Source organism: Monodelphis domestica, chromosome 3 (genome assembly GCF_027887165.1).
Source record: "Monodelphis domestica isolate mMonDom1 chromosome 3, mMonDom1.pri, whole genome shotgun sequence".
In the NCBI taxonomy this organism is placed as follows: domain Eukaryota; kingdom Metazoa; phylum Chordata; class Mammalia; order Didelphimorphia; family Didelphidae; genus Monodelphis; species Monodelphis domestica.
Genome location: NC_077229.1, coordinates 511,543,463 through 511,570,417, shown reverse-complemented (window position 1 = coordinate 511,570,417; position 26,955 = coordinate 511,543,463). Strand labels below are relative to the sequence as shown.

The 26,955-nt window shown below is 36.5% G+C and overlaps 1 protein-coding gene across 3 annotated transcripts in view; it reads left to right on the top strand.

The window, feature by feature from the left end:
- GPBP1 (GC-rich promoter binding protein 1) overlaps positions 1-26,955 on the top strand; it is a 100,076-nt gene that overhangs the window by 16,948 nt on the left and 56,173 nt on the right. The window lies entirely within an intron of this gene.

Sequence of the window (26,955 nt, the reverse complement as noted above, 5' to 3'; positions counted from 1 at the left end):
GTAAAAATTCTAAGTAAAGGAAAAATAAATCTATAACAGGTCCTTGAATCAGGGCCCAATTAAAATGATCTAAGCAATGAAGCATTCACCCAGTCAGTAGCCAGGACTACAGAAAGTTACCACACTATGAAAGATAGAAAAAGGGACCAGATTATAGGAGCCAAATAGGAACCAAGTTTGGGGATACTCTTCTGTATTTTCAGAGTGAGTGTGGACACAAGGAAGGCCTGTGTCTTAACAAATGTTACAATATCACAACCATGAGTCTTCATACTAGGTTCAAGTCCTTTGTATTGACTTGGAAGTGCATCAATCCATCCTGGATTGGTTTATCTTTGCCCTGGTGCAATGGCTCTTTTGTGTATATCTTGTCCTGGAATCATACAGAATTACTAAGTAAAGTCCCATAAATTTTTTTTAAACAATTAGTGGCATCATTTTTATAGTCTCAAGCTTTTGGGGGCATGCATTAGCAAATGTATTTTTTTTTAAATTATATTTTATTTAATCATTTCCAAGCATTATTCATTAAAGACATAGATCATTTTTTTTCCTTCCCCCACCCCCCATAGCCGACGCGTAAATCCACTGGGCATTACATGTTTTCTTGATTTGAACCCATTGCTATGTTGATAATATTTGCATTAGAGTGTTCGTTTAGAGTCTCTCCTCTGTCATGTCCCCTCAACCTCTGTATTCAGGCAGTTGCTTTTCCTCGGTGTTTCCACTCCCATAGTTTATCCTTTGCTTATGAATAGTGTTTTTTTTTTTTCTCCTAGATCCCTGCAAATTGTTCAGGGACATTACACCGCCACTAATGGAGAAATCCATTACGTTCGATTATACCACAGTGTATTAGTCTCTGTGTACAATGTTCTCCTGGTTCTGCTCCTCTCGCTCTGCATCACTTCCTGGAGGTTGTTCCAGTCTCCATGGAATTCCTCCACTTTATTATTCCTTTTAGCACAATAGTATTCCATCACCAACAGATACCACAATTTGTTCAGCCATTCCCCAATTGATGGGCATCCCCTCGTTTTCCAGTTTTTGGCCACCACAAAGAGCGCAGCTATGAATATTTTTGTACAAGTCTTTGTGTCCATTATCTCTTTGGGGTACAGACCCAGCAGTGCTATGGCTGGATCAAAGGGTAGATATTCTTTTGTCGCCCTTTGGGCATAGTTCCAAATTGCCCTCCAGAATGGTTGGATCAGTTCACAACTCCACCAGCAATGAATTAATGTCCCTACTTTGCCACATCCCCTCCAGCATTCATTACTAGCAAATGTATTTTAAACTTATATTACTGCAAAATCAAAAAAGTTAAAGAAAATTTTAATGCTGGTGACATATGCTTCAAATATAAAAGGAGAGAAAAAATACAAAAAAACCCTGAAATAGTATATTGCGAATGCAAGAAAAATATAATAAAAGAGTTGTAAAAATTCAAAAATGTAGCTCATAATCATTGACACACTGTGTCATCTAAGAATATAGAATGCAAGGCTTTCTCACCAAAAATGAGATCCGTTTCCTCTATATATCTGGCCATGATCCACTGTGAGTATGAGCAAATGAATGTTACAAGATTTTTTTTGTTTTTGTTTTTTTTTATAAAGAACAGTATTACAGTATGTAGATATCAGTATCCCCAAAATTCTCAATAGCCCAATTAAGTACAATAGCAAACAAACACACTATCATTTTTACACGAGTTGCTGTATGGCATTTTTAAAAGTCTATGAAACTGATGGATATTTGTCACAATTTTTACAAATGTAGCAAATCTTTCAACCTTGGCAAATATATTTTTTAAACAAAGTAAAACTCATTTTGGGTTTAGAACATCATCAAGAAATCTAGATATCATTCTGGTGGAAGTAAAGTAGTGAGCTGAAGAGTTATGAATGAGAGATGCTCCTTTTTTGGAGGCTTTTTAGGGGTACATGCCCTGGGATTAACTGCCCAACTTCCATTCACATTTTTAGAAATGCAGGAGTTGGGGGTTAAATTGTATTTCACTTTAGCTGTTAAAATGGGCCTTACCTCTTGTGTTAGGGGCAGGCAAAAATGACCAGAGATTAAGAAAATTCTAAAAATCATGTCTAAAAAACCCTTAAAATCAAATGAGATATTTAGCACAGTAAATTTTCCAAAGGTTGTTATAACAGTTTTTCTGATGGAGTCCATCTATCCTCTATGTGACTATTTACAAAGTCAAAATAGAAAAGCTGTTTTTTTATATTGGCTTACTCAATGTTTGTTTGTTCAGTATGGTTATAGGGGAAAAGCAATAGAATATAACGGTAGTTAAAACTCAGTACACTAAAATGAACAGTATAACAGAATAATATTGAATGCAGTAATGTATGAATTTAAAACCCAAAGTTAAATCTTAAACAAAGCAATCGGCAAAATGCAATAGAAAACAGAGATTTTTTATAAAACATGGAGTCTGAAAATGATGCCTCAAAAATATAACCTCCAGTCTCTTTAAAGTTCCTTGGGTTTTCATCCATTTAGATGCCTATTGCCGGAAGGCAGATTGGTAATGGTTAAGCTATGGGGTTTAAGCGACCAGCCCAGGGCCACACTGCCAGCAGGTGTCTGAGGTCAAATTCCAACCCAGGACCTCCCGTTTCTAGGCCTGGCTCTCAGTCCATTGAGTCGCTGAGTTTCCTCCCCATAGTAAGAGTGGATTTTAGGAATTTCAAAGTCGGCTAAAGAGTTGCAGGAAGCAGAATTTTTTCTCTGGATCACATGTGAGGTAAATGAAAACCAATATAGATAAAAGATATCCTTTTAAATAGCCCATGCTTGTAAGTTCCTGTTTGGAAAAGTCTCTTCCTTCTTTCCCTTTCTTTCTCCCCTCCTGTGATCCCCTGCCCCCAGTCCAGGTGGAGGCTAATCATAGCCTAAGGGAAAATTACCCCCTTTTTTTTTTTACCAGCTGATAGAAATGAATCTTGGGCCCATGAGTGGTCTGCTCTGAGGCTGGAGTTTGCTGGGGTTCACCAGGTGATCGAGATTTGGGTCCGGATGCTGGGATCAGGAGCTGAGCCGGAAGGGCTCAAAAAAGCCCGAAGCAGATGGCAGGCAGGCAGGGGAGGGATGGACAGGCCAGGCTGGGCCGGGAGCCGGTGAGCTATCTAATGGATCATGAGAGAGACGTCTGCTTGGAAGCTGAAGTAGGAAGAGACTCAGTAGGCTTTTACAGCCAGTTAAATAGAAATTTTGATCTCACCCAGGTGGAAATCTCAGTGAGATTAGAGGGCATCTCAGGAACTAGAGCAAGGACTTCTGGGGATTGAAGTCCCGGATTCAAATCTCCATTTTTACACATGTCCAGATCCATCCTCTCCCCTCACCTTAGCCTTTCAGCTCCATTTCTTCTGATGAGATGAAGGATTTTAAATCATGAAGGCCTTCTGTAACTAAGGACTTCTGAGCCATTTCTTCTAGGTCTTGTGCTCAATAGCTGAACTTGCTTTTATGGGTTGTTCCTTTAATGTCCTATTTTAAAGTGGGGGCTCTCTTTTTCTATTTGTATCTCCTGATCCCAACACATATATGCCTTTAAATGCTTTTGAATAGATTTATTATTCATTCTTAGCCTTCTAAAGGAATTTGTAGAGAATTGTTTAAGCCAAATCCCTTAGTTTATTAAAAACATTTTATACACACCATTTCATTACTTTAAGATATTTCTTGTGTAAAAAATTTTTTTTTGTAAGTGGATATAGATTACTTTAAGTCCTATTTGTGGGCTCTGTAGCAGGTGGATGTATATTGATTAGTTTCCTTTAAGGGCCAGTTCTACTTCTGTAGCAAGTTTATTATAGGATAAGTTGGTGTGCTTATAGTTTTTTGTACTACTTAGGTGAAGGCAGATATTTTGAGAGTGCTCATGACAAATTAAAAAATATAGCAGAAATAGTCATATTCAAATGAACTGAAATGTTCAAATGCCTTTTGTGTGCCTGGTGCTAGGAATACAAGGATGAAGGTGAAGCAGCACCTGCTTATAAGAAGCTTGCTTTTTAAAGGAGACAAGAACAATAAACATTTATAGAATAAATATAAAATTTTATATATATATGCACACACATAGTATTTAAGTACAGTGTATTTTAGAATGGTGAACACTGATGAGAATCAGAAGTAGTTTTGACTAAAGAAAGTACTTGAGTTGCATTTTAAGGGAATAGAGTGTCAGAGCTAAAGTGGGAAGGAAGTATATCTGGCTAGTAGATTTAATAAGCTATAAAAAGTTTTTGTTTTATCAAAGAAGCAGTAGGAAGTAACTATATAGAGTGGGAGAGTCACATGGTCACACTTTCCTTTTAAGGAAAATTGCTTTGGCTGTAGCTAGTAGAATGGAGTGGTAGGATTTGTGATAGGGACACCTTTGCAGTAATTTGGGAGGGAGGTTTTGAGGGCTTTGAACTAAGGTAGTAAACATCTTGAGTGGAGAGAAGGGGTTGTTGTGAGAGAAATTGAAATGGCAACTAATTAGATAATGTGGGGTGAGGAGTTGAGGATAGTACCAGTGTTAGGAACCTGGGAGACTGGAAGGAAGGTGGAGCTTTTGACAGAAGTAACTAGTTTGGAAGAGGGGAAGTGTTTAGGGTGAAATTTAATTCTGCTTTGGATATTGAGTTAATTTTTTTTTTGGACATTCAGTGTCAGTTGGTTCAGTAAAGATGATTGGTAATACAGAATTAAAGCCCAGAGTCGTGACTGGACCTAGATGTATGTACAGATCTGGAGAGTCATCTGTGTAGAGATGAGAATTTTATCCTTGGAAACTGATGAGGTATTGAATATAGTGGGTAAAGATAAAGAGGACCTAAGATTGAACCCTGGGAGTAGGAGTAGGAATTGTCAGACAGGCACAAAGTGTCCTAGGAGAGAGTAGTGTTGCAAAAACCCATGTAGGAAATTGTATCTTGGAGGAGAAGGGTGATCAGGAGTGTTAAATGCAGTGGGATGGGATGAGGAGAATGAGGACCAAGAAAAGAACATCAGACTTGGCAAATAAAGGTTGTTAGTAACTTGGAAGAGAGTAATTTTAGTTGAGCCAGGTAGGAAACCAGCAATGTAGTGAGAGAAGCCAGACAGCACTGAAGATAGCTTTTCAAAGAGTTTGGCTGAGAAAGAAGGGCCAGTCAGTATCAACATTTATTAACTATGTGCCTAGTACTTTGCTAAGTGCTGGGAATAAAAAAAGAGTCAAAAGATTTCTGCCCTCAAGTTCACAGACTGGTGGGGAAGATAAGCAAACATACTATTCCATATGTGGGAAATTAAGAGAGAAAAGACATTAAGAGTTAAGAGGGATTAGGAATGGTTTCCTGTAGAAGATTTTATTTGAGATCTAGAGGAAGCTAGTGAAGTCATTAGGCAAGAGTGAGGAGGGAGAATTCCAGGTGTGTGAAGTGAAAGTTCAAGGGGACCTGGAAATATCAAGGAAAACCACCTTCAAAATGGAATGAGTTTTATTGAGAGAGAGGTAGAGTAATATCTCACCCCATAAACCTGAGACAATTTCTCCCACATTTAGAGACTGACACAGAGACAGAGAAGGGGTGGGGGTGAGGGTCTGGTAAGAGAGGGTGAGGGTGAGGGAGAAGGATGGATGGATAGTGTGGCCATGCCTCTAGTCATTGACCAGAGGCAGGATGACCCCCTGATTTATAGAAAAACTCTTTTAATTTACCAGAAAATACAATAGATTTATTTTACCCATTTAAGCCTTTTTTCAAATTAACATTTTAAAGAAATGGTCTAGAGTTGGAGACAAAGGTTTTAATCCAGAAATAAAGAATAGGAATTTTATACAAAGAAAGAGTTCTGGGCTGGATTACTTGGGAGGGACTGACTGGAGGATCTTTCCAGCCTTAGGACTTGACCTCCTGGGAGAATCCTCCAATTCAGTTGCAAAGACTTCTCATACAAAAAGGGTATTTAAGATTTGATCTTTAGGTACTTCTGGGCCCAAGACAATACTGTCTGGGATGCCTCCCTAAGGCAGGTTCCCTGACAAACTCCAAAAGATCCAAAAGCTGTAAAGCCTTTGTCCTACTGGGAGAAGAATGGGGTGGGGTGGTAATCTTGTCTTGAAGGGAGATGGATGGGGGTGGGGGAAATCTTGTCTTGAAGAGAGATGGATTGGGGGTGGGGTGGGGAATCATCTTTTACTAACTTCTTGGATATATTAATAATTAATAACTTGAGAATAACACACTAATTTCTCACTCCATGCACAGGTATGGGGGATAGCCAGAGAGAGAGAGAGAGAGAGAGATAAAAGCTTAAAGGAATCATAGGATCTAGTGAAGTTTTTATGGATGAAGGAAACATTGTTTGAATTTGTTAGTAATGAACCCTTTGATAGGGGGATGTTGATTAGAGGTGGGAGAAATGTTTTAGAGTGCAACCTAGTAGAGAAAAATGGAGGGGAGAAAATAAAATGAATAAGTAGAAGTGATCTTTGGAAGAAGTACCACCTCTTTTGTCACAATGGCTGAGGAAAAGAAGGAAGAGTGACATGAAAAGATTTTTAGATGGAGAGGCAGTAGCCCAAATCAAATGACCTTCATTTTCTCAGTTATGTAAAGGCAGGGTCTACAACTGAAAAAGATAGGAAAGGGGGTAGTGATGGTTGGAGGCTTGAGAGAAAAGACGGTTTGAAATTTTTTGTGGGGAGATTTAGGTAGAGAATCATCTACGTAGACAAAGGACAGAATATTAGATAATGTAAAAGTATTACACTTTTTTAGTAAGAAATATTGAGCTAGTAAATATATTTTGAGAACATACGATTTAGTTTAATGTGAGTCCAAATAGAATAAATACAGTTTTTACTATTATTTATTATTAAATAATATTTAATATTTGTATTATTTTTCATTGACTTCCTTTTATAAAATTGGAGATACATTTCCTCAGAAAGAGTAAATATTTGTCAAGTTGACAGAGAAATTAATGTGTTGCTTCCCCTGTTGTATTAGCTGGGAGAACTTAAGAGTGTGATAGATTTAAGAATTGATAAGAGAAATTTTCATCTAGTTCTGATTATCAGGGTTCTGGTACTGAAGACAAGTGAGCATAAATGTTGAAAAAAGTTTTTTTTTTCCTTTCTGCTTATTGAGACCCATAATGATGCTAAAGAATAAGGCTGGATGATCTTTATAGTCTTCCTATAAGGACCCCAACATCATCCAGAGCCATTTTGTCCACGGGTCTTTTCACAGGTCATCAATCATATCCTGTCCTGAGACCTTCCACTGGTCAGGAGTCCCTGTCAGCAAGGTCTTGATCCATCTGCCATCCATCTGGCCATTTTAGCAGGGCTTTGGTCAACAATATGCTAGGATCCAAGAACTCAGTGATGGTGGCCCCTTAGGAAGGTGGGGTTTTAAAAGCAAGGGTCACTTGGGAATGGAGCTAATGATTCAGGGGTGTGAGGACTGTGCTAAAGCACAGGAGCTCATTTTAAGCATTACATACTTAGGAGAGGGGGGTAATGTTATTAGGGCAGCACAGCCTGAGATCCTTATAACAAATGGAACTACTACAGTATTCATCTCTTTAGTAGATCAAATACAATAATAAAATCTTTTGATACCTGAAAAGTATCACCTAATCCTTAGTGGGTTCATTAATACTAATCTCTATTAGTCTTATTCCTACAGTATTAACCAAGATAACTACTTGTGAATTTTAGAACTATTCCACCCTAATCAGACCATTCTTTAGAAGATGGGATTTAGCTATTTCCTGATCAGTAACAATAGAGATACTTGTAATAACAGAATCAGGTCTTGGGAAGTCCACATTTCCCCACCCTACTCAGTTTATGGGGTGCTCAGGGAGGAGTAGTATCTGGTATGGAGGGCTTGTCGTGCCCTCCTAGGGCAACTCTCCAACCTCTGACCCCCACCTGACACCCAGCTCTCCCTTGTGGCTCCCAGTAGCTACTAGCATGCAGCAGTGGCCACACCCCAGGAATGGCTTCGACAGGCCAGCTAAACCTTGTGAGGGTAGCCATCGGGTCGTCGCCGACCCCTGGTGAACTAGGGCTTTGCTCACCCAGCATGTGAAGACTGTTTCGGCCGAACAGATGGAAGAAACCAATAAGAAGGTTCAACGGCTGAGAGGGCAACGCAGCAAAGCACTGTGGAATGCTTAGGGCGTGTTGGAGCACAAAAGACAACATGGCCATCCAATGCAGCTGAGGAAGTCACCTGGTGTAACTTATTTTTTCCTGCCACTGGACCCAGGCTTCCAATGCCAAGAGAGTGGGACTGTCTCTGTGCATTGACTTTTCCACTTAAATCTCCTTCATGCACAAGTGTCTTTGTGCACACTCATCTACATCACAGATGAAAGTGCACAAAGACAATTGTCATCCTCCGTTACCGAGAGACTAACACTACTATTACTATAACACAAAGAAATAGCATTTCTTCAAATTTGGTGATGGTAAGATTTAGGTGGGAATCAATAGGTCTGAGGACAGCTACATGTCTACAATGGATTAGGAGCACTGGGCCTGAAGTGAGAAAGAACTGAATTCAAATCTGGCCTCAGACATTTATTAACTGTGTGACTCTGGGTAAGTCACTTAACCATTCCCTTTATCCATTGGAGAAGGAAATGACATTACTTTTAATATTTTTGTCACAAAAACCCCATAGTTCATGGGGTAATGAAAAGCAAGACACTGCTGAATGCCTGACCAACAATAATAGTAGATCTGGATTCCATTCCTAGCTTTAAAGTAACTAGCACATTTGTCCTAGATTTGACCTCTGGATTTCAATTCCCTCATCTGTAAAATGATAGGGTCAAATTAGATGGAATATGGAATTATCATCACTAAAATATATTTATTATGGTCTTTGATGCTTCTTCCTTCTTCCTCTCCCTACCAAGAAAGGAATGAAGACAATATTCTGACCCTGAATCATAAAGGTTTTATACATATGTGCCATCTAAATCTTTTGTTACTGCTCTGACAATTTAGGAGTTGATTACCTGGAACTGTCTCCTTTCTATTTAAGTTCATATAGTTTGCTTTCCTGAGCTGTTTACTAGCAAGAAAAATTTCCTTAGTTTGAATCTTTATACTACATTGTACAATAAAAGGAAAGCAAACATCTTAGTTGAAAAAAAAAATAACCTAACCCTGCTTGTAAAGGATTTTCAAAGTTTAATTATGTTTTAGTTGGGCCCAATTCTTAATGACCCCATTTGGAATTTATTTATTTATTTGTTTTTTTTTTTGCCAAAGATACTGTTGTGGTTTGCTATTTTGTTCTCCAGCACATTTTACAGATGAGGATCTTAGGCAAACAAGAGTAAGTGACTTGTTCAGAGTTGTATGGAGTGGAAATTGAGGAGACCTTAAAAATTCCAAAGTTCACCCTCTTTAACCAACATTAAACAATATGACCTGGGAAATCCATCATTTAAAATATAATACTTTATTGAGAGAGAGAAAAATGTGGGAGCACTGCTTCAAGTCAAGTCATTGAACGAAGACATTGAACCAAGACAACTACCCCCGAAGATTTAATGAGAAAGAAATGACCATGTCTGCCCCATACTAACCAGTCACTGACTTATAAACAAAATCATCCCAATACAAAATGTTCCTCCAGGTTTACAGAAACCCTTCCAACTTATAGGAAGATAAAATAGAATTAACATTCTAAGAGGTTGGGAACAATATTTTGCATAGGTATACAATGATTTTCATTGGACACCTTCCAGTAAATAAACATCTTCAAGAAATTGGAGAATAGCTTTATAGTGGGTACATTCAAACAAATTCATATTTGGGTTGGACACAAAAGTTTTAATCCAGAAATAAAGGGGGTTTCTTATCTAGGAAGGGCCTATGTGGGGATCTGCCCAGCCACCTGGGCTTGACTTTCTGGAAGAAGCTTCCAAGCCAAAAGGGTACTCAAGATTGGTCATTGAGTCAGTCTGGGACACCTGCCTCAGGTAAGTTCCCAGACAGACTCAAAAGACCCTACCCAGAACACTTAGAAATGAGTAGGAGTGGGGAGGGGTGCTATCTTTTTGACAATATTAATAACTATTAATAACTTGAGGATAAAACTAATTTCTCACTCCACACAGGGTCACATAGCTAAGTTAGTTTTGGAGGCCCAGAGGCCCATCTCTCTATCCACTGTGCCACTAGTTTCCCTTATTGTAAAAAATACATATCTTTGCATTGACAATTGTTTTTTGAACAGTAATTGCTTAAAATGTTTCTTTAATATTATGTAATAGCTAGTTTTGATTGTTTTATACTTGGTAAACTATTAAATGGTTTTTAAATAATGTTATGAACTCATATATTCAGTTTTATCTTTCCCTAAGTAATTGAGCATTTTCTGTACTTAATATTCTTAAATGATTTTGATATAAAATAGAATTTGGTACACGATGAATAATAACAAAAAGACTTTATAAAATGGATTCACTTATAAAGAAATATAGTTGTGTGGTCTGGAGACTAGACTAGATAGTGTGTTGGTGTGGAAAGAGTATTGAATTCGGTTAAGACGTGGGTTTGAATCCAAGTACTACTTGTGTGATATTGAGCAAGTTAAGTTACTTTTATATTTCTGGCCTCATTTTCCTCTCCTTTAAAAAGAGAGATTTGGGCTTGGCAGCATGGAAGCTAGAAACCACAAACTTGTAGCCTAGTAAGATCTGATGAGCCCCAAATTTTAGAACTAGCTGATAAACTGGAGACTCCAAAGCTTGTACTGGTACCCTGTAACCATGAGAATCCACCCTGAAGGGAATCTCAGGCTAGCAGTTTCAGACTGAATAATGAACCTTAAGGTAAAAGACTATCCCAGGTAGGCGGGACTAAGCAAAAACTGAATGCCTCTTTTTTCCTTAGGAGCTTCTCCCATTGTATCACATCCCTCTTCGAGGATCTTCAGCCTACTGCACTATGAAGGCACTTGGGGTTCATCAGATCTTACTAGGCTACAAGTTTGGGGTTATTACATATTGACAGGCTAGGTGAATTCTAAAATACCTAGTTCAAAATCTGATTCAATTGATTTTGTTGACAGCTGCTATTGTTGGACCACCCAAATTTCAGAAATTCCATGTCCAAAAATGCATTTGGATGTGTTTGTTGTTTGGTGAAAGGGTTTGATGTCTAAATAGATTTGTGACCTTGGGTAAGTCACTTAATTCCTTTAGGCTTTTGTTTCTTCATTAGTAAAAAGAGAGTTGAATTAGATGACCTTGAAGTTCCTGAACTGAGTCCATAATTTTTAGCTCAAGGCTATCGACAAAGACATTAATCTACCCAAATCTACATAGCATGTTACAATTATGTCTGATTATATCTCCTCAGTAAATTCCAGTGATTCTCTGTTACCTCTAATGGTCAAATATGAACTTTTCTGTTTGGTATACTTTTCAGATTCTAATCCCAAACTACTCTTCAACCTTTTTATATAGATCATAACTGTTTTGACATGATTGTCCTGGGCACTGTGCTAAATAAGCACTGAGGATAAACAGAAAGGAAAAAAACCAGTTCCTACTCTAAAGTTTACTTTCTAATGGAAAAGAAAAAAGGCAAATAGTCATATACATAGTTTACAAAGAGTAGATGAAAGGTAAACTTAGAACAGAGGAAGGCACAAGCAGCTGAATAGACTTGAGAATAGTGTCCTGTAGAAGGTGGCATTTGAACTGTCTTAAAGGAAGCCAGAAATTCTTGTAGGTATGGATGAGCTTTCAGAGCCAATGTAAAGGCATAAAAATGGGAAGTGGAGCATAATTTTGGTTCCCTACACCCTTACTTCTTGTGATAACCTTGTAAAAGTAATTTCTCTTGATTGAGAATATTTTACTACATGATAGCCATTATTTTTTAGATTTCTGGTTTTCTCTGGCAAAATCTTGGAGAGGTTTCTTCCTAAGTTTAATTTTCACATCAAAGATTCTGTGGAATCTCATGTACTTGGTGATGTTGTGGGGAATTGAATTGATATATGTTTTAAAATCTTAACATATTTCTAATTTAGCTGGTTAAGAGATTTTTGGGTTGAAATTCTGTTTACCTTGCTTATAACTTGTGTTTCCATTCTTTTCTATTTTTCCTTTTGTGGATGAATAATTCTTTGCAGTTGGAATTGGTTACCTGGTAGGTTGTTCCCCTTCTCCCACCCCTTTGCTTTTACTAGTTGTTTTCTAGTTGTGCTTTAGAATTTGAAGACAGTGCATCTGATTTTGATGTTTCTCTTTTGAGAACTGAATTAGATTGTAGTTCCTTAATTTTAATAGTTCTAGGAAATTCTTTTGATTAATGTCTTGAAAAATGATGGTTAGCTTATTTCTTTGTATTTTTCAGGTAATTTGATTATTTAAAGATTATCTCTTCAACTCTGACTTCAGGGTCTGTCATCTTTGCATATAATGTTTTAAGAATTTTTCTAGTTGAGCTGTCTTTTGGTGGGTTTCCATTCTACACATTTTATTATCCACTGAATTCTTTTTATTCAATTTTTTTTACTGCTTTCCCCCAAGTTTACTCCTTCTGCTTTCTTTTTCAGTATCAGAGAGCCTATTTTCCTTTTAAACTTTTCTCTTAACTTCCTTTATTAACACTTATTCTTCTGCTTGTTTTTGGAAAATTGTATATAATTAGAGGTTGGATTGAGGAGCTGGTCTGTCTTTTGGCTGTAACTTTTTGGAGCAGAGTTTCTTAACCTGAGGTCTGTTAACTTGTTTGGACAAATATTTTGATAATTGTTTTTCAGTATAAATGATTTGCTTTCTAGTTGTATTTCTTTTTTATGTTTAGAAACATGAGACCCCAAATGATGTGACCTATATATATAAACAGGCAATTTTCTGTGGAAGGAAGCAAAACTCAACAAACATGAAAAAGAAATGCTCTAAATCACTAATAATCAGAGAAACAGAATTTAAAACAACTCTGGGTTCTAGCTTATACTCATAAGATTGACAAAATATTCACAAGAGAGGAAAATAGCATTATGGAGGGAAAGGAGGGAAAGGGAATGAATTTTTTATTCAGTGTTTACTATGTACCCAGGCACATTTGGGTCTTACACTATATCTCAGAGAAAAGAAGAAAAGTACCCAAATGTACATAGAGACTTAAAGCAACTCTTTTTGCAATGGATGGGAAAGATCTAGAAACTGACAGAAATATTTATCAGTTGGGGACTGGCTACATACAAATTATGATATATGAATGTGATGGAATCTGTATAGATAGAATGTTTTCTTGTTTTGAAGTTGCTTTTACAATAAAAATAAAGGTCCAGTTCCTTTTAATTCTGTAATTGGGAACTTCTTGTTGAACTTTTTCCACTAATGTGAAATAGGCAACTTGGCTGTAATTTATTCATCTATATCACACCACAACTATATATTCTAGAAAATCCTAAAAAACGTTAAAGTAGAACCTCTGTTTTTAGTAGGTATTACCCAACCACCTGTATCAAAAACAGTTCGATTATGAGAGACCTTCTTTAACAAAACCATATTATCTCAATAGGATGCCAAAGAAATGGCTTCTTTATAATCTTTTTTTTTAATAGCAAAGCTGAATGTAGTGTATCTGTTGTGATGAAGAGAGATTCTATTTTACTTTTCAAGGAGTGTATGTAGTCTTAGAACATTGCCAGTAAATTCTAATTCCCTAATTACCAGTTGATTCCTTCTTTCACTTATAACTTCTATGAATGCAGTTTTAATAATAATAAGTAATATGTAAAAATGCTTTATACAGGCAATTATGCCATAACATGACATACATATTCTGAGCAATAAAAAACACAAAGCATGTAGGGGAAATGGGTTTAGGGATATAATGCTCATGGAAACAGTAAAAATGACAGCACTTTATACATATTAAATGGCTAAGAAATACATAAATGTTACAATAAATAGTGGCTGAAGCCACTGTAATAGTGGTCAAAGGTCATGGTGGAAGGCGGGGTGAGATGGAGGTGAGGGTGATGAAAACTAGGCCTTCTCCATAGCTTTTATTGCACTAGAAGATATGCAATAATTATGACATTTATCCTGACAAAAGAACCTGAAATTTGCTTGTGGAAGTGTCATATAGATTTCAGCTTGTGAATTGTGTAGTAGTTCTGTTTTCTGCCTTTCTGTTTCTTTCAGAAGAAGCAAACTCAAAAAATCTCATAGTTGAGTAGGAACAAATTTGAGTTACAGCAAAACCGAATACAAATTGCTTTTTCTTGCAATGGTACTGAGAATGTAGTCTCCATTGAACAATTGAGCGTGTTGTGATTTGTCTTTGCACTCAAACAATAGGTATAAAAGTCAGTCATTACCTACCACTTTGCTCATCTTTCTACCACACAAAGTTACCACTTCATGAGGTAGGAAATAGCCTCTTTACCAACCATTTATTCTATCTTATTGATTTACTCTTTACCAGATTATTTAATAATTATGTTATCTGTCTCAGAAATTAAAAGGAAGGCACAAATTGTTGTCTAGCATGATAATGGATGATTCTTTGGAATCAAGGACAATGTTAAATTATGTATAATCCTGTATTTAAGAATAATCCTTATCTTTAAGAAGTATTGTATTCAAATTGTTTTGGGAGTTCACATTGAGCATTCACTATGTGCAGACCACAACCTTTCTTTTTATGACTCTTGATTGTTTCTTAGAAATCCTCTAGAGGGGAGCATCAAATTAATGTTAGGAGAATTCTAGGTGGTGAATAAATAATGTGGCACATAAGCTTTTCAAACATTTATTTTCTTGTGTCATCTGCCCATTGTCTCTTCCATATTTCTGATATCTTTTACCCTTCCTGTATGCACATTTTGCTTTGTATAATATTCTGCCACCTAATATTTATTACCCATCCCTCTATTTCTCCATCTGCCTTGGGTCACTGAAAATTTGGTTCTCTAGAAATTATGGAAGTTAGCTATTTGCAGTTATATGATATTGTTAGTAGAACTTTGATAATTTCTTTAAACAATGCTCTGAGCTTCTGGCACCAGCATATTGTCTAGCTTTCATCTGTTTTTAAATAGATGTGCTCTTGGACCAGCTCTATAGGCCCTCCATTCACTTGCTTATGGTAGTATGGGCTTCCTTGGCTTTCTTCTTCTCTATGTAAAGATTTAGGTGAATTAAAAAAAAATTAGATTACTGATAAACTCAATATATAACATCAGTACAACTAATTTGACATAATTTTTAATGTTTAATTTCATTTTTCACAATTACCGGTCTTATCAGGATTTGCCATTTAGTTTTTCTATTAAATGGTTATAGTTTTAATGTGCATTCTGCTGTTCTGGTTATGTTTTTGTTGTTTTGCATTCATTCATAAAGATCTTTACAGATTTTGTTATACAGGAGATGTGGGTTTGATTCCAGATCATAACAATAAAGAAACTTTTTTTTAATTTTTCTAGTGCATATAAAAATTATATTTACATTATACTGTAATTTTTAAGGGTGCAATGGCATATTATGTCTAAAAAAGACCAAAGTACCTGCCTTAATTAAAAAATACTTAATTCTGTAATTTTTAAAGGCGCAATGGCATATTATGTCTAAAAAGTCCAAAGTACCTGCCTTAATTATAAATACTTTATGCTAACCATCATCTGTGACTTCAACAAGTTGTAATATTTTTGTTGTTGAAGAGTTTTTATCTATAACAACTACTGATGTATCTACTTTGATGTTTTGATGTTCTCTTGATTCTTTTTTCAGTAGTAGTAAAGTATGCTTTTTTCTCAATTCAGTATTAAGAATCTTCCTCAATGTCATCAAAATTGTGTTATCTATCTTGCAGTATTCTGTTTTAGCTATTTTCTCAGCTCTGGTTTTAAGTGTCCCCCCCCCCCCCCATCCCCCCATTGGAAACTGGGTGGAGGATAGATTGGAGAAGGCAGAAATGTGAGGCAGGGAGACTAGGAGGCATTTTAATAGATGAGACATGATGAAAGGCTGAACTACAACTGTGGAGTGAGGGCTATGAGTGTGTTGAATGGAATGGAAATGAGAGATGTAGAAATCAAATTAATATAATGTGACCACTGATTGGATGAGAGGGGGAAGAATAAAGTGAGGAGGAAGCAATGTCTAAGTTTGGGAGCCAGAATGACTCGAAGAATGGTGGTACATGTGACAAAAATGTTCAAAAGGGGGTAGATTTGGAGGGAAACCAAATTGATTCTGTTTTAGGCATTTAATTAGATGCTTATGGAATGATATTGTTGAGATAGCCATTTAAAAAATGTACAAGGTATTTTTGGTTGAAATTTATATCTGTGTGTATATGTATGATTGAGAATCATCTCTGTATATTAGATAATTGAACTGGTGGGAGGTGAACCAGAGAGGGTAGAGAGAAAAGCAGCGAGGACTTAGGGAATTGTAGAGCCTGCTCCTGTATCAGACTAGTCTTTTGTTAATTTAGATTCAAAATTGGAATGAAATGAGACACCCTTAAGATATGTCAGAACAGGGACAGAGTAGTCATCCAGGGAAAAAAATGTTGATTCAGCCAAATACAGATTTCCTGTCTTGTATCATGCTGGTAAGGCTAGTGTCTGAGACTTTGGGGAGTGAGTTCCTCATATATGGGTTCTTTTATACCCAACTGAACAAAAAATTTGAATCAATGGCCAGAGCTGAAGTCCTCTGAATTAGTCATATCTTAAACCTCTGAAATAAAACAAACAAAAAGATTTCATTGGGGAAGGGAGTGAGGTTAAGATACAGTTCCCACTACAGCAATGTAGGCACATACCACAGAGAGTAGGACATAGATGGTGATCTATGAACTTTCTCAGCAGTCAAGTTGGGAAACCAAGGTCATTGACTAGCCAGAGAGGAGAGACTATCCAGGAATAGAGATAGTCAGTCTTAAGGCAGAGGTAGGCAAAATAAGCTTAAGAATGGTTTCAGCTTTTTTAAAAAAAGTTTTAAATGTGAAATCATTCTTATCTATAAATTATACATAAGCAGGCCAGATTTGACTCCCAGGCAAAAAAGGATGGGTGTTGAGGGAAAAAGACCTTTGGATTTGCTAATAAAGAGATCATCAAATTAGTAGCTTTTGAGAGCCACTAATTTGATGATCTCTTTATTGGTCACTATCTGGCCATATTGAGACCCTGAAATAAGACTTTGATAAGGAAGAATATAATGTATTTTGAAAAATTTCCCTCAAAAAATATGGTTAAATATTCCGGACAAAACTGGAAGAGGTCCTTGGTACAGCCTAATCTTTTTATTTTATAGTTTTATTGTCTCTTGAGGGAAATTAATTTTCCCAACAAATTGAGGTTCAGGTCTCACCCAAAAGAAGTTGATTAAATAATGTTATTTTATGTTACTATTTGTTTTTAAATTATTATTTTCTTGTTGATAATGAGAAAAGATAATTAGGAGTAGCATAGTGGATAAAGTGCTGGAAAATTCTGGAAGATTTGAATCTGAATTCCTCCTTAGATACTTGACTAGCTGTGACACAACCTCTCCTTATTTCAGTTCTCTCTTCTGAAATAAAGGGATTAAACTAGGGGGTCTCTAAACTTCCTTTAAGCTCTAAATTGATGTTCCTTTGAGACCTGCTAGCATAGGAAGTAGCCTTGTATTTGAGAGGGAGGAAGTTAAGAAGCCTTGGATATAAACCATTTCTGCCACAAACTAGCTTTATGACCATGAACAAGTAACTTAATAGCTTACATTTAAATAGCTTTCCTTACAAGTATTTCAGTGAGGTAGCAGGTAGTGTAAGTATTGGTTCAGTTTACATATGAGAAGGCTTGGGGTCAGAGTATTTATGATTTGTCTGTGTTAACTGGGAAAAAACACAGAACTATTAAGTAGCCAGAAAAACCACTCTTAAGAAAAGGACTGCACACAGAGCTGTCTTCTACCCACGCAGAGTCTCAAGACCCTGGTTGCTTTGGTCACTGACCCCTGAGAGAGCCAACTGTGCTAGATTGACAACTTCAAAGAACAAAAGAATTTGGGGGACCTATATACCATTTAGGGGATTCTGGGGCAGAAGGAAATGGCAGTGTTCAAACTATTTTGACAGGATACCTTCAAGCTTGGGGAAAGGAATCATAGCTAGAGGCTAGGGTGTAAGGGAAAGGGCTATTTACAATGGATATTAAAAGGGTCTCATACTATGGGTTAGGCTACCTAAAACAGAAAGAGTACTTGGCATTTGTTTAGTCGCACTTAACTGGGGTTATAATTTACTTTAGGGTCTATTTAGTTCAGCCTGAATCTAGCTAAATCTGAAACTTCCCTTGGGGTGACCTGTCTGGGGAACTGGGAGGAACTTGAGGTCTTCGCTTACTAGCTAACCTTAATCTTGGGGTTCATCAGATTTTATTAGACTACAAATTTGGAGGCTTCTCGATTCCAAGTTGACCTGTAGGTTATAAAACTAGTCAAGGCTGAAATCAGGAGTCTTCTATAAAATGGAGAGGTTGAATGAAATCATCTGTTTAATGTATCCCAAATCTATTATCCTTAGCCCATAAAAAAGTTGGCACAAATACCCAACAGATAAGTATGAATTTACATGAAACAAATTGTAGCATTTTATTAGAATATTAAGTTGCAGTGAATGATTAAACAATGGAAGAATGCTAGGGTCCCCAGAGTCTTTAGGTCTTTAGTTCAAACCAAAACAAGTATGCCTGGCACTAGGATTTCTCCAAGGGCAGGGGTAAACCGAGGCATCAAAATTTCATGTTAACACCATTTACATTGTTTTAGTCATTGTGTATATATATTTTTTTCCAATGACTTCCTTAGAAAGTCATTGGATTTCCTGAATCAGAAGATGTAGTCATTTTAGTTATTTCTTTCTCACAGTTTAAATGTTTTCCAGAATGTTTGGACAACTCCAAAATGTATTAGTGCATCCATTTAACCCCATCAACATTGATTATTTCTGTTTTGTAATCTTTATCAATTTGCTGTTAACATCTATTCTTAAGGCCCCTCTTTTAATTATAAATTTCCTGGATGGTATACTTTATGCCACTTTATATTGATTTTTTTAAAAATGGCCCTTTCAGTCTCCTACAATTTTGATTACTTAAGAGATTGTGGTATTCCTTGATTCAGAGCTATACAGGATCATTGAGAATATACTGATGTTGAAGAATTTTTTATGTTAGACTTTGTGTTGGAATTATGGAAAGAATTTTACATTTTCCCAAATGTCATCTAGCCTGTCCTCTTTCTCCTATTCAATTCTGAGTCCAGCTCTTCTTTGTATAATGCCTGTAAAATATATACATTGGACATAAAATGATGTCTTGGATAAACAAATTAAAATCAAGCTGATGGCTCTTCCTCACATTTTAGTGAAGGATAGAGATAAGGATAGAGACTTGATCATTGATTTCATTGTTGGATCCTTCTAAGTGTTACTGCTCCCTCTACAGTTTGGTGCCTTTTTTACATTTTAGTGTAATATAGTATATTTGCTATTGTTTTCAGCGTCTTTTGATTGTAAAGAATGCAGAACATTCTTATTCTTATTAGCAGTACTGGTTACTGAAACTTTTGTGTTGTAGTTGCTACCATTTCAATAAGTTTTTCTTTGAAATATTCAAATTCCTCAGAAGGGAGACACTTAGATATGTAATACCTGGCTGCAAATATTCTAGTCTTTCTTTTGTGGTCTTTTTCTTCTTCCAAGAGAATTCCAGAAACAAATTATGAGATTTGAAAGTCAATATTGTGTTAGTTAGGACAACTAGGTGGTACAGTGGGTAGAATGCTGGCCTTGGGGTCCAGAAGATTTCTCTTCTGAATTCAAATTCAGGCACAACCTCAGGCCTCTAACCTCAAGTCCAAAGTTGGACTACCCTCAAGCACAACTGGCTTAGAGACCATAGGAAAAAGTCACTTCACTGTTTGCCTCAGTTTTCTCATCTATAAAATAAACTGGAGAAGGAAACGGGCAAGCTATTCTATTGTCTTTGCCAAGAATATCCCAAATTGGGATCATGAAGAGTTGGACATGACTGAACAACAGTAACATAGTACTGGAATGATTAACCAAAGCTTATTTGCCTTGCTCTTTCTGTAATAATACTTGATGTTCTGGATAACACCTAGTTCATAAATTGAGTCAATGATGGTAACACTGTCAGACATCATGAAAATAATATTAACTGGACACTACCTCTGTTCCAGGGCTTTGAGCTTGAGAATTGTGTAGCATTAATAATAAATTTTCATGATGTTTTTATTACAAATGGAAAAAAAAATAATATAGCAGAATGATTTTTTTTCTCTGTGACTTATAATTGACAACCATAGGTACATGTTGTGATACTAATGAAAGATTTAGGATTGCCTTTTATTTATTTTTTTAAATGAGATTTTTATGTGACCCGTTAGCATAAGAACAGAAATTAATAAGTCATGTATTTATTAAACACCAGCTATATGCCTGACACTGTAAATTTGTCTTTACTCTCCTTGAAACTGGTGAAACTAGTTTCATGAGCCTATTTAGGGTAGGTAAAGTATAGTAAAATAACTGAGATTAATTAAACTTATCATTATAAAGTTTTTGGGGTGAGACTCTGACATTATACCCTTTCAAATAGTTACACAACATTTTCTAGCATTATTGGGAGCTGATTAATTTCATTATAAATCTTAAACACTGAGCTTTCTAGTGTCTAATATTTAACAAACAATCATGTAAAACATAACTGCCCCATTTTGGAGATGCACAATGTTCGTTCTTTATTCTGGTCATAATGAAAGAACTTAGTATACTGGTATTTTCTTTCTGTCTGTGAATATATCTGTCTTTCTATCCATTCTTCCTGGACACATACATTTTTCCTCCTTGAACTCCAGGTTAGCCCATCTGAAATTTTATCAAGGGGACAGACTTGTTTTGCTTGGCTCTAGCAGAGACTGAGTGAGGAACAATGAAGTTGAAGTTTTGGAGAAAGGCAGATTTCCAGCTTCTGAACACATTGCAAAAAATAAGGTTGATTGTATTTTAATAGGAAACGATTTGTTACTGACATGGGAGCCATTCCTTGAACCACTGACTTGTTAAAGATTAAAATTAATAAAAGTCAGGAGAAAGAATAAAAATGAAAAAGAATGGAGGTGCAATTAAAACAATACTATCTGACTTAATTAAACAAGCTATTAATGCAAAGAGTGGTTTATGTATAGAGAAAAGGACATTGAAACAATTATAATAACTTCATTCAAAAGTTTTACTATTCTGTTACTTGGTCTTACTTCGACCAAATGTATCCATTATTGACTATAAAGAACTTGAGTTTCCCTCTCAATGATCGTTTAACGATTACTATGTTAATCACTATTCTGTTTATTTTTTTCTGAATTACTTTATAATTCTTTTCATGGTTTGCAATCTCATTACTGTTTCTTTACTGTACAAAAATTATATTCATATTCATAATTTAAAAAATCTATTTTGCAATCATTGGACGTTGTTTTCAGTTCTTTGCTGACTTGGTCTTGCTAACAAATATTTTAACATAATAAACTCCCCCTCTCCAATTCTGACTTCTTGAATTGAAGTATATGCTCATTAGTGGACATATACTTCATGCATCAGTGTGCCTCCCTTAATTAGCCCCTCTAACATTGACTACTCCCATCTTTTTCCATCTTTGCCGACTTCCTAAATGTTAGGAAAAACTTCAGTTGTTTTAATTTGCATTTTTTATGTTGTTAGTGAGTTGGGCATGTTTTATAGTTTGTTATTTTTCTTTGAGAACTGACTACATCTTTGACCAGTTACCTGTGGGGAAAGAAAGAAATGCCTATTTTCTATACTTGGATGGACAAACTTTAGAACTTAGCCATCATACATACCTTGTTATAACAATTTTTCCCCAGTTTGTTGCTTTTCTTCTAATTTTGCTTGCACTGGTTTTGTTTGTACAAAACCTTTTTAATTTGATACCAAAATCATTCATTTTACATTTTGTAATATTCTCTGTCTCTTGCTTGGTCTTAGATTCCTTCTTTTTCCACAGATCTGACAGGTATATTTTATGCTCACCTAATTTTGTTATGATTTCACTTTTTATATTTATTTATCCATTTTGAATTTATCTTGTATAGGGTGTGCATCACACAGATACCCTGAGCAAATATTGTAAATAGTGAGTTGGGCAGAGGATTGAATTGAATAGTTTGCTGAATTACTTTTGGGAAATTGTATAGATCTTTTAATTGACTCCCCTAGACTTCTTCCTGAAACCAGGGCCATCTTTTTAAAAATACCATTATTCACTCTTTTTTGTACTGTCCTATGACTAGAAGTCATGGAACAGTGAACTCTTCAAAGAATTGGTAAAAGGTTGCATCCAGAGAGCATTGGAAGTGTAAATGTAAATTAAGCCACAGCTCTAAAGAAGCAAGGGATTACTTAGAAGCAGAAGAGAAAGGACAAGAATCAAAGAAATAGATAAGTGATAAACAAGTGTGGAGAGTGTATGCTATCCTGCAGTTGTCCTTGTGGCGAATTTAGGAGAACACAGACTAGATAGGCAGAGATGGCTAGTTTGTGATCTGCACTATTCGAGTAATTATCCAGGTGAGGTGGAGTTCATTCTCTATGTGAATTTTGTTTGCCTTATTGGTAAGCTTTTTGAAGGCAGGGATCGTTTATTATATTGTTTTGTGTCCCTTATGAGGCTAGCAAAGTGTTAAAGTAAATGGGGTTTCAATAAATATTTTTTAGCTGCAAAATTTGGTATGATTCAAAAGTTTCTAGTTGATCTTGATTGTTTTATTTTATTAGTGGTTCCTGGTGTTTTAAAAAAAAGTATTGATTTTCTAGAATTTAAAAATAAATTAGTGTAAATTGATGGTTATGTTTGTGATGAAATCCTTTTTAGAATTCTGTTTAAAATTTATTGTTGCCTTTTGCATCAGTTAATTCATCTTTAATTCTTACTATTTCCTGTCCTCCAGTTCTTTCCTAAAAAGAAAAACATTTAAGCAAAGCTAAGTAGTCTAGCATTGTATACCACCACATTCTACATTTTCAGGCATGCATAATTCAATATAGAATTCTGGTATTTTAAAGGAAACAAGTCAATAAACATGTATTAGGTGCTTACTGTGTGCTAGGCACTATGGCAAGTTGTGAGCATACAAAAAAGGCAGAAGATGGTCTCTTATTAAGGAATTTACAGTTTAATGTGGAGGCAACATGAAAACCATTTTGTGCAGTTAAACCATATCCAAGATATCAATAGAGGCCACTAGAATTTAGAGGGATTGGGAAAGACTTCTGTAGAAGGTAGGATTTTAGCAGGGACTTGAAGGAAGCCAGGAGGTGGTATTTGAGGAGAGAGAGCACCCCAGATATAGGGGAAGCCAGTGAAAAAGCCCAGGAATCTTGAGATATGGAGTATGTTGTTTAAGGAATAACATGGAGGCCAAGGACTCTGGATAGTCTCTGAAAATGATGAAAATGTAGGAAGCTTGGAAAGCTGTATAAGGGGCAGGTTATAAAGGGCTTTGTATGCCAAACAGGATTTTATTTTTGATCCTGGGGCAATGAAGATCCCCTAGAAATGTGATGGTGAATCTATGGCACACGTCCCAATCTTGGCATGTAGAGATCTCTCTGTGGGCATGCATGCTGTTACTCACCAGAGTTAGTTACTAGAAAGGCAGAGGAATTCTAACGGAGCTGCTCCCTTCCCCTCTTCACTGGGCTGCTCCCTTCCTTTTTTCCTTCCCTTGTCTGGGGTAAGGGGAGGGGCACAACACTGCTCTATAAAAGGTTTGCTATTACTGCCTTACAATGTATGAGTAGAGGAGTGAGGTGGTCAGCCCTATGTTTTAGGAAGATCATTTTGATGGCTGAGTGGAGGATGGATTGAAGTGGAGAGAGACTTGTGACAGGGGAAGGCTAACTTAGTAGGCCATTGCTGTAGTGAAGGCAGAAGCTGATTAGGGGCACTCTAATGTCACAGTGGTACCAGTGTCAGAGGAGAGAAGGGAATTGTGTGTGAGAGATGGTAGGAAGGTAATGGGAACCCTGGAAGGCTTGAGTTCAGGTTCTACCTTTGATGTTTACTGTGTAGTCCTGAGCATGTCACTTAACCTTTTCAGTACTCCAGGTCTGTGAAATTAAACTTATAGAGGGATATCCCCTAAAATACATATTGACTTAGAAAACTACAAATTAACATTATCTATGTTTTATTGTATTTTTGTTAAACATTTCCCAAATACATTTTAATCCATTTTTGCTATGAATTTGACACCTGTTCTAGGCAACTCTGAGACTATTGGCAAAGAAAATGCCAATCTACTTTGGTAGGAGTTTTCTTGTGAAATCATAGACCCTACTATTTAGTGTAGTGTTCTTCAAGAACTGTTTTCACATGACAGAGAAACTAAAAAAATGGATGTTTTCTTGCTTAATGATGGGTGGTAAACAAGCCTGAGGCAGAGCAAGTATTAAAGTCCAGGGTGCCTGAATGTATTCTGTTTCTAAATTATGTTTATTCTTCCTGCAAAAAAACAAAACAAAACAAAACATTTTTATAAATTCCAATAAAGCCTTTATTTTAAACATTTAACTTTATGAAAATTTAACTCATGCTCTTTGCATCATATACATTTCCTAATGTGTATTCAAAGCCCAATAAAACATGTCCTTTTAAGCACACAAAAGAAAAAAATTTGTTCCTCAAAACCAGCCATACAAAGCAATTGCACTTGAGAGCTTGGGAGGTAGCTTGAGAGTGAATAGAATGTTGAACTTGGAATGTGGAAGATCTGGGTTCATGCTTCTTTATGATTATCATCTATGGGTAAGGCAGTCAATAAACATTTTAAGTGCCTACTATGTGTCAGAGTTCTTGTCAAATGACTTAAATTTTTTCAGGAAAATGAGGCAAGGTTCTCAGCTGAGAGTGAAGGGAGGAGGCATGAGAGATACGAGTTTGTTAGGCTTGTAGATTTCACCTTTGCCACATGCCCCTTTTCTTTCCTGATAAAATTGTCACAATTCTGTTATAGACTGTCATCACCTCACTCATGTACTATTTATTGCAAGTCTGCTGTTTGGTTACCCTGCCATTTCACCTCACTCCAGTTGCCAAAATGATTTTCTTAAAGTATAAGGTTGACCATATCACTCCTCTACATAAACTCCAGTGGGTCCTTTTCATCTTCAAGATAAAATAGAAAACATTCTTTTAGTAGTTATAATCTAGAATTCTCCTACCTTTTCAGTCTTCTTACACCATAGACCAGTGTTGATGAACCTTTTAGAGAATGTGTGCCTTGTTCAGCTCCCATTGGGCTGCTGGGTGAGGTGCTGGTCATGTGCAAAATGTCCTCAGCACAGATGAAAAGAGGGGGAGGGAAGTGGTCCAAGCATTCTGCTCGCCTCTAGCTCTGTTGCCTGTGAACTGCCCACCTTACCCCTATGCACTCCCATTGGGCTGCTAGGCAGAAGGGTAGGTGAGAAAATGTCATCATGCATGGTAGAGAAGGGAGAAGGGAGCAGTTCATCCTGAGTTCCTCTGCCTTTCTAGTAGTGGACTCTGGGGGTGGGGTGGGGTGGCATGTGTGCCAACAGAGAGCAACTCTTGAGTGCCATCTTTGGCACATATGACATATGTTTGCCATCACTACCTTAAACCTTTCACTTATTCTTTGATCCAGTAACACTGGTCTCTTTGTTCTTAAAACAAACCTCTTATCTTCCATGCCTATAATGCTTTCCCTCTTCATCTCTGTCTTCTGGCTTCCCTGGTTAATTTTAGGTTCTAATTAAAATTCCATTGTCTACAGGAAGCCTTTCACAAATCCCTCTTAATTTTAGTGCTTTCCTACTATTAATTATTTCCTGTTTATCATATATATCTATATCTATATATATATCTTGTTTGTAAATATTTGTTTGCTTGTCTCTCCCATTGGATTGTGAGGTCCCTGAGGACAGGACCCTCTTTGGTTTTTCTTTGAGTCCTCAGTATTTAGTTATTAGCTCAGTGCCTGGCACTGACTGACCCAAGAGCAGCTGTGGTGAATGAGATAGTAAGTTAATTTGAGAGGTGTAAAAGGAATTGCCTTGCTGCAGTGAGGGCGCTATTGAAGTTATGTGGCATAAATTTGTGGTGGACTCAGTTGGTATGGTTTTGTGGTTTTCTTTTATTTTAGCTCAGTGGATTGAGTATAGGAGTAAAGGAAACTCATGGCTGAAGCTTGGCAGGGCAAGATTGACAGGATAAAAGGGCAAGGGACTAGAGTACAATATAGAGCTGAACTTATTTATTACCAGGAACTCTAGGGAAAGGAGAGAACCCAGGGACTGGAAATCACAATGTATACAAAAAATACCATTGGGTTGTAAGGCTGAGGGAATGTTGAAATGACAACAAATTGTGTTCAGATAAGGTGGAAGTGATAAAATTTGTGAATGATGACAAGATCAAGGGGATGGCTTTTTTATGTGTGTGTGTGTGTTCTGGGTCATGTGAAATGAGTAATTTGAGGAACCATGAACTAGGAACTATGAGTGTTTGAGAGGGAATATCAATATGTATTTTGAAGTCCCCTAATGAACTAATAGAGACAAATAATGCCCACTTTGTAGGAAGTTGTGAGGCTTAGATGCGATTAATATGTGCTTAGCAAACTTTTAAAGTATTATAGAAATGTCAGTTGAGGTAAAGAATGGAAGACAGATATTGCAGTAAATAAGGAAGACCTAGATTTGAGTCTTGTATCTTTTGTCATCAGGCCCTTTCCCCTTTCTCCTGTTAGACTGGTATGGAAGATGGTGGTAAGAAAGAGTTTGAGGGGAGTTCCCCTTCCTCTAGCCTTCCTATTTTGCTTTTTTCCTTC